Raw genomic sequence first — 8,517 nt, forward strand, 5'->3', positions numbered from 1 at the left:
ACTGCAATTTAAACTAGAATTGCAGGAGGGCTGGACCACAGGGAAGAGGAGTTTAACCCTTGATGGTTACAAGGAAGGCTGTGTAGACCTCTTCTCTGCTGTAAAACAGGACAGGGTTTTCAATGATGTCAGTTGCTGTCTGTCCCAGCATCTCTCAGCTGTAGCCGCACATTCTTCCTGACCTTAGTGCATTATTCCCTCCTTCCCTCCTAAGCTGCACCTGGCTAGAGAAGACCCGTGGGCAGGTGGGGTCTGCAGAAAGCTTCGCGTGATTGATGGGCTCAGGAGGAGCCTTCAGCCCTCAGGTGCCCACCAAGGTGTGGTCTCCTGTACCTGCTTCACTCTAGAGACCTGGACATATTGGTCTCCCTCTGGGAACATGAGCTGTTCTTCTCTGGACTGAACTGTTGAACTGGATTTTGCATCTGCACTTTCTTACAAACCGACTCCAGCAAAGGCTGAAAAGGGACCTCAGTTCCTCAGCACCTAATTGGTTCCTTTTGAGGGTGGATGGTCCCTTTGCCAGGAAAGCCCCAAAGCCCAGGGGCCAACCACTGCCCAGGCACCGCCCTGAGCCCTAGTGGACCTTGTACAGGCCTGCGCCCTCCAGCGGCCAGTCCCAGAATTGCATCAGCTTCCTCTCGGCCACCCTCCTCCCCGAGACCCCCTAGAACTGAAGACTGGGTGTGCTTTGAGGCCAGTCCCCCTGAACCATAAGCTTGATGTTTTTCAGCATGGATTTTCAGACCCCACTCAGATCCACTTTTCAAGCTGGGCTGCCAACCCCCCCAGGGGCATCAGCAGTGGCCTCACGCAAGGTTCTGTGCTGTGTGTCCTTGGATAAGTCACTGCCTTCTCTGAGCACCCAGCTCCTCACCTGGGGATGGAAATAACAAAACCTCACCATACAGTCATTCATGTAACACGTACAGAGTAAAGTGACAGTATACAGTAGCCGTGCTATTATGATAGACGATTCAGGGAGGTAAATCTTTCTTATCCTGTGCCTTCAAGTGATAATACTTGACTGCAATTCTAAACAAATGGTTTTAAACATTAAAACAAACATAAATGCATTGTGCAGCCGAGTACAACATCCATATAAATTTTTAAGATAAAACAGGTGACTTCCAAAAACCTTCATGCTTCTTGCGCAATGCTTCAGGCTCCCCGTCTGACAGCCTGTGGGTAGAAGCTCTCTTCTCTGCTGTTTGAGATGCTTCAAAGACCTGAGAGATAAACAAGGAAGCTCAAGTCAGAAAGAGAAGAATGCAGGAAGTATATCTGCAAGGAGCAGATTCAGGTGTGAGCTATGAACAGTGAAGAAGAGATTCAGATTGTCCTGGGCTGCTCACACAATATTTATTTACCCCTGTTGCCTTCATCAGCAACAGCCAGCTCTTCCCATCAAGCAAATTCTCCCATCTTCACTGTTGAGGAAATACCGCCCGAGGTGTAATCTGGAGGGAAGCCCAGTAGGAAGCTTTGAGGGCAGGGATGTTTCTTAAACTCTATGCACCTCAGTTTCCTCATCTGGGAAATGGGTTTGTAATTCTAATCTCACAGAGTTGGATGGAGCTAGACACACGTCTCTAAGTCTTCTAGCACATTTCCATGCCCTTTCCTGCATCTGTCCTCCCACTGCCCTGGCCCTGGTCACCTCCAACACTTACCTGGAACACTGCACTCGCCTCCTCACTGTCTCTGTTTCTCATGTTTCTTCACCCCTTCCCCTGCCTCCACTAATCCCAGCACAGCCATAGTGGACTCTGAAGAACTGAGCTGCCCCTGAGCGGATGGAGTGGAGCAGGTGGATGAGTCACTGGTAGCTGAGCTCCCGGACACCATTTGGCAGACCCTCTTCTTGCCTCTGCATGGGTCTGGATGTGGCAGGGATCCACACAGTGACCAATCACCCTCCCTCTGCCCACGGTCTGCAGAGAAGCCAAGCCTTGTCTGTGTCTTGTCTATGTGCACATGACTCACAGACTCGCTTTAAAGAATGAGATTTGCATACAGGAACCAGGCAAAAAAAAAGTATTCTCTCTAAGCAGGAAGCCACATAGCCCATAATTGCTGAAGGTGCTAAGGGGCCAGGCCTCTGCTAGCCAGTGACGCTGCAAACTAGCTTTTTCATCATAAAGGAATGAGCTGCCAATGATTTTCATAGCTTGATTAACACTCTTCAAACCGATATCCATTGGGAGCAGAAGTGAAGTCCAGAGAAGATGAATGTTTCCTATTACTTGATGTAATGACTGTGAGGCAGGCTAATGAAACCTTTACAGCCCGAGTTTACAGGAAAAAAACGAACAAACACAGATCAATACCTGAGTTACAGTTGGAATGCATTGATGAATGGGTGACAGCCTGCAGGCCCAGCCTCTCTGCACAGGAGAGAGCAGGGAAGTGGGGTTGGGTGTGTTGAGAGGGAGCTGGAGACCAGAGAAAGATGGAGAAAGGTCCATCGGCTGAACTGACGGGGCCCAAGGGCGCCGAGAAGAGGTTGTGATCTGAGCGTGTGGATGTCAAAGGAAAGAGAAGGACCAGATGCCCGAGGGGAGGGAGTGAGGGACTGAAGAGCGTGTCTACACAGCCGGCTTCGTGGTGAAGGCATCGGGTCCAGAAGCGACAGGTGGTGGATGCCCATGGCCAAGGGCGACTGGCTTTGGTTTTTGTGCTCTCAAGAATGGGCGGTCCCTCTCCCCTCACTGTCCTTTCTGCTAATTAAAACCTCACCCCTACTGTTCCCACTCCTGGCTGCTCATTAAGGGTTTGTTGCCTTGATACCGACATCCTTTGTTTCCTGAGTCCTGGGATCAGATCTCCAACGAGGAAGGACAGCGCCTGTGCTCAGCCGCCGCCTCTGTTCCACTGCCACTCAGAAGCCACCCTGGGGCAAGGTGACACCAACCGCTGGCCAGGGCCAGCCAAGAAAGTCTCAGTTTCTGACACATCGCCCATTCATCTTCTCCAACAGCGTTCCTGGGCACAGCTCGTGGCTCAGGGAGAGAACGCAAACTGGAAAAACTCACAGCTTTGGCAGAAAACCCTCACTTCCTCCAAGTCTTCAGTCTTTGCTTAAGCTCACGAGGCTGCAGTGGCTGCCCTCTGTCCAGCCCTTGGCTGACTCCCCCGCCCTCTTCTCTGTGTGCGTGTCTGTCTCAGGAAGGGTTTTTCTGGTTTTTCTCTTTGCTGTGTCCTCAGCTCTGAGAACCCTGGTAGGTACACAGCAGGGGCTCAGCAGATACTTGTTGAAGGAAGAAATGAAGGAGGCCTGGTCACTGTGCTCTGGTCCTGGCCTCAGAGAGTTCACAGCTGAACAATTACTGCCCTGTGTCTCAGTTTTCTGTCCTGGAAAATGGGGATGATAATCCCTATTCTCTTTTTCAGAGTTTTTAAAGGAACAAATGGATCAACATATGTAAAGTGTTTGAAAAATATGAACACTTTATGAATGCAATAGGCCCACACTCGTTAGTGTTGAATGGGGCACCCAGTCTCTGTAACCACTGGGGAAGCGATTACCAGTGATGTTGGCTGTGGATGCACACAGGTGCCCACGACAGAGAAACCCAGGCCTTGCCATCTGCCCCTTCCCTTCCTCTCAAGGCAGCAGTGGGCAGGTAGGGGAGGGGCTGCAGGCCTGAGTCTAGGGACCGGCTGGATGTGAAGTCCTGGCTCTGCCAAACCCTGGCTGCGTGACTTTGGAACTGTTACCACACTCGCATGGTGGGATGACAGTGCCTCTCTCATCGTCTGTGTGAGAAATACAGGAGGCCGGGTACCGTAAGTGCCCCCAGGTGGTATGTGAGGAGCTCACGGTTGTTGGGGAGCAATGTGATGTCTCCAGAGCTGCCTGTCTGCACGCAAGTCTCGCGTTGCTAACGCCAGAGGGAAGGGGGAGCCCACCCTGGCCAGGCATGCAGTTGCCTGTCAACTCCTCACCATGGGCCTGTGAGCTGAAATGGCCCCACTCAACAGCCAAGGAGACGGAGAGAGAGGCCATGAGGACCTTGCCCAAGGGGAGGAGAGAGAGGCCATAAGGACCTTGCCCAAGGGGAGGGGCTGACAGCGACCGAGCTGGGCCTCCAAGGCTCCAGGTCTGGTTCTAAAAGCCCACAGCCTTTCCTGGTCACTAGGCTGCATCCCAGAGAAGATTCCAGGCCGCACAACTAGCACAGTTTGCCCACAGCCACCACAGCAAAAGACATGTGGCCAGAGCCTCACGCGGCACGTGCCAGCTCGTCCACTGCTGCCACCTCGCTATGCGGTAATGAGAACCACCTGCTGCAAGACAAAGCCAGGGTGAGAGGAACAGCCTGGCTCGCCTGGAAATAGCTGCTGGGACAGCAGCAGGCTGCCGGGCACAGGTGGGAGGCCAGGGGCCTGGGCAGAGACCCCAGCATTCAGCGCTTCCTCAGGACCCCCAGCCTCGGCCTGGTAAAGGGAAACGTGAGCTGAGACTTGTGAGCTATAAACACATGTCACGCACGGTGCTGCCCGCCTCCCTGCGCTGAGCCTGATCTGCAGCTTAAACTACTCCTGTGAGATGGATCTTATTCTCACCCTGCAAATAAGGAAACTGAGGAGCCAGGCCACCCTCTGGACAGTGCAGCCAGGGGCTCAGTAAAGGAACACGGGGCCAGCTCTGGACTGGGCAGAGGTGGAGCCCAGAGGCACAAGGAAGGGAACCGTCCCTCTGCAGATGCTGTGCTTCCTCCTGGGAGGCCTCCCGAGTCTTCCGCCCCACCCCCCACCTCCACTGCTCAACCTTTGAGGGCAGGGAAGTCCTCACCTCTCTGATGCCCTCCGCAGCCTTGCCTGTTAGACCTTGTCCATGGAGGACCCGACCCAACACCTAGCATACTGACACCTGCCTAGGTGGGACTCAGATATTCGATGGCAGACAAATGGATGACTGGATACAGTGTCTAGAACAGCACAGTCAACAGAACTCTTGGCCGGGACAGGGTTGTGCCTCTGCCCTTGTCACCCTGGCCAGCAGCCCCCGATCACAGGTGGCCCTGGCTGTCGTGTTGGACAACGCAGGTCTGGAGACCCGGGCTTTGTCCACTTCCACCACTGCTGCCTTCAGCCAGCTCCTTAGCTGTGACAATGTTGAGAGGAGAGACCCGGCTGATTCTACACCTGGGTGGATCCAGCTCTTTAGAACATGACACACTCACCTTGAAATATCTTTGGGGAACTTCTTGCACGTTCGTTGGCTGTTGGTACCAGCTAGACATCAGGATCATGATTTTTAAAAAATGTGAGGATTTTGTTCTCCACAGCCCCCAAATCCTTCTCTGATGGTCAGGCAGTCTTGTTCAGCAATTCAGAGGACCATTTGGGGGTCCATTTGGCTTCCCAGGTGGTGCTAGTGGTAAAGAACCCAACTGCCAATGCAGGAGACATAAGAGACACAGATTTGATCCCTGGGTCAGGAAGATCCCCTGGAGGAGGGCAGGGCAACCCACTCCAGTATTATTGGCTAGAAAATCCCTGTGTGACAGAGGTTGCACAGTGTTGGACACGACTGAAGCGACTAAGCACTGCTTCTCAGCTCAGTGCCTGGGGAAGCTGAGCACAGAGACAAAATGTGGGCATCAGCAGACTGGAGGGACTTGGGGGTAGAGATTAGGGTGCAGAGCTGGCAGCACCCAGACCAAAAGCATCCCTTGGGGTCAGTCTAGCATCTCCCAGGGTTCAAACACTGGGGAACATCAATAGCCATCCCAGGAACTGGCGCCTTGAGAACTGTCAAATACTTGTTTAGAATGATCCATTCTTCCTTCCAGTGTACCTGGGACCTACCTGAGAGCTGAACAAGGGTCAGGCAGGGAGGGGGGTGGAGCAAGTGGCAGGAGGCAGACTCTGCAGACTGTGGACAGAGCCGTGAGCCCAACTCTGGAGGGATCATCGTAGCTTCCTGCTCTCCAGCGTGGTTCTCTGGAGAAAGCTGGTGGGTCAGTGGCCCCTGGGTGATGGGAGGCCCCTGGACGGAAGTGGCAGAATCACTGTTACAGTTAGGCTGAGCTGCCGTGGGCCAGCTTGGGGCACATCCTGGCTTAATCCCCACTGACCTGAAAGCTCGCTCTTAGAGCAGCCTTTCAAATACGGTCTCTGGGAAATGAAGATGGTATGACTGTGGCTCTCGCACAACTTTGTGTGCCCCTGGGCTCTAGGTGTTAGTGGTTTTACTGGTTTTACTGGAATTTGGAGTGTAGGGGGAAGGATGAGGAGGGTGACAGTCCTTCCAGTGGTGCTGGGACACCAGACCCTGAGGATGTCATATTCCCCTCCCACCCTGGGCCAAGCACACGTCCCACCCAGGCGAGCTCCTACTTCTTCTTCCTTCTTCTTTCTTTCTTTCCTAACCCAGGCCCCCCTTCCTTCTGAGCTGTACAGGTACTTTCCCTCCCAGCCTGGGGGTGTAGGGATCCCTCATCTGGGTGCAATCTCTGGAGGGGAGGCTTGTGAATGAGGCCCAGGGTTGCTGATCTGATCTGATCTGAGATCTCTGACTTCCGCCCAGAATTCTCAGGATGCCCCGTAGCGTGACTCAGGATGGAACGAATTATTTGGCCCAAAGTAACAGATTCCTGTGCTATTAGTCGAGGTCGCTGTGTATAAGGGACAAAACGTTTTTCCTGGTTGTCGGGATCTGTCTAGACAGGCCTCTGTCATTGCCTGACTGGAGAGCCTTGGTACCAGGGCCTCAGTCTCCTAATCACTAGGATAAGGGCATTGGACCAGGTGCCACGCTTGTCGGATTATGTCTTGCAGAGGCTGAGGCTGGGGTGGAGGGGGTGCCCCTGGAATCCTCACCTCGGCTTCCTCTAGGTCACCTTTGCTTTTACTTCTTCTGTTGGTTTGCATCCCTGCGTAAGACTTGCTTTGCAGAAAACACTTGATGGCTAAAAATAATTTGGAATCCCTTGACTATTTGGTCTCCGAGGTGCCCTTTTTGCTCTATAATTTTAAGGTAGCACCTGCTAATTGGCTCCGATTGTACGCCCAGGTCAGAGCCTAACAGCTTGTGGCGAGAAGTCCTGAGACTAGGTTTCAACTCATTTTAGCAATTTGCTCACTTCTTTACATTTGACACTTGGGGTTACATATGAAGCTGTTTTTTCTTTTTTTTGGCGTACGAGCATTATTGTATTGAAGCAAATTCTCTGCATTCTGGGAGGCTGTACAGGGGAGTCTGTCTCCCACCTCATTTCCCCTCTGCGGCAGCTTTGGGATGGTGGTCGGCTCTGTGAGGGAGGTCAAGGTCATGTCTTTGTCCATCTTTTCTGGAGTCTCGTTGCGCCTCTACCCCAAGAAGGGTCACTGTACTGGAGGTGAGACTTGTTTCATTCACGGGTCACAGGAGATGGTGCACCTTACCACCTTCAGGCCAAGTATAATGACTCACGAAGCCCTCCCTAGTCCCAGAAGGTCGCCCATAGGATGGCTCCAGCGGCTGTGTCGTGAACGCCGATTCCGTGTGCAAAGCTTCAGTTCGCCACTTCTGCTGCCCTGCTCTTAGTGTTTGTGCTTTAGGAATCACGCCACCAAAACTGCCTTTGGGAAGAGAGCTGCAGAACCCCTTTACTCTTCAATGTGCTTTCTTATTTTCTTTTTAAATCAACTTTATTAAGGCATAAGTGACATACAATAGAGCGATCCCAGTTTAAGAGCACAGTTCTACAGTTCTGAGAACTGTATTCCCGTGTGACTGCCAACCCAGGGTAGACATCGAGCATGTCCACCACGCAGCCCCGCTGTGTACTGTGCGTGCCAGGACAGTATGGTGGATAAGAGAGGGCAGTGGGTGATGGAAACCTCTGCTTTGGATTGGGATCGAGTTATATGAAATACATTGTCAACATCCATACAACTGGACACTTAACATGTGTACTATTTACAGTAGAGGACATTGAAGCTTAAAAAGATTAAATACATTTCTTCCTGCCGCAACCCAAGGTTGAGCTTAGATCTGACGCAAGGATCAGCAGATTTCTATCCCATGCTCTTAACTACCATGCTAGTCTGCCTCCCTTCAACATCATATTCTTAGATGGAAGTGATGAAGGCTGGAGACTAGCCACCTGGCCCAACCTTCTCATTATATACAGAAGGAAACAGACACTGGGGGTGAGGTGGTTTAGGCAGCGAAGCAATAGTGAGGCCCAAGTCAAGACCCACACTCAGCATACTGAGTCCAGTGATGGTGCCTGCATGGCGATGTCACTGCCTTCACACCAAATATGCCACAGCTCTTGTGGGGTCTCTGCACACAAGAAGAGCTCTTAACGTCCTGTTTCATCACAATGACTCTTGATGTGAACATGGAATGCCCTACAGTCATGCTTCTCAGACCAACCAGAATGCACAGTGACTCCTGCTAGGATCTTGTTAAAGTGCAGATGCTGATTTAGAAAAGCCTTATTGTTGTTGTTGCTTAGTTGTTAAGTCCTTTCTGACTCTTTTGGACCCCATGGACTGTAACCTGCCAGGCTCCTCTCT

The 8,517-nt window shown here is 52.1% G+C and overlaps 1 long non-coding RNA gene across 1 annotated transcript; it reads right to left on the reverse strand.

Moving 5' to 3' along the window:
- Positions 1 to 976: 976 nt before the first annotated feature.
- LOC145524757 (uncharacterized) lies at positions 977 to 8,274 on the reverse strand. The gene is made up of 4 exons (XR_014067815.1): positions 6,832 to 8,274; positions 5,818 to 5,998; positions 5,190 to 5,399; positions 977 to 1,229 (listed from the first exon to the last, which is right to left on the reverse strand). It is a non-coding gene; the product is annotated as an uncharacterized LOC145524757 (long non-coding RNA).
- Between the last annotated feature and the right edge of the window lie 243 nt (positions 8,275 to 8,517).

This window comes from Giraffa tippelskirchi, chromosome 10 (assembly GCF_054371585.1).
Source record: "Giraffa tippelskirchi isolate mGirTip1 chromosome 10, T2T-mGirTip1v1.2.pri, whole genome shotgun sequence".
NCBI lineage: Eukaryota > Metazoa > Chordata > Mammalia > Artiodactyla > Giraffidae > Giraffa > Giraffa tippelskirchi.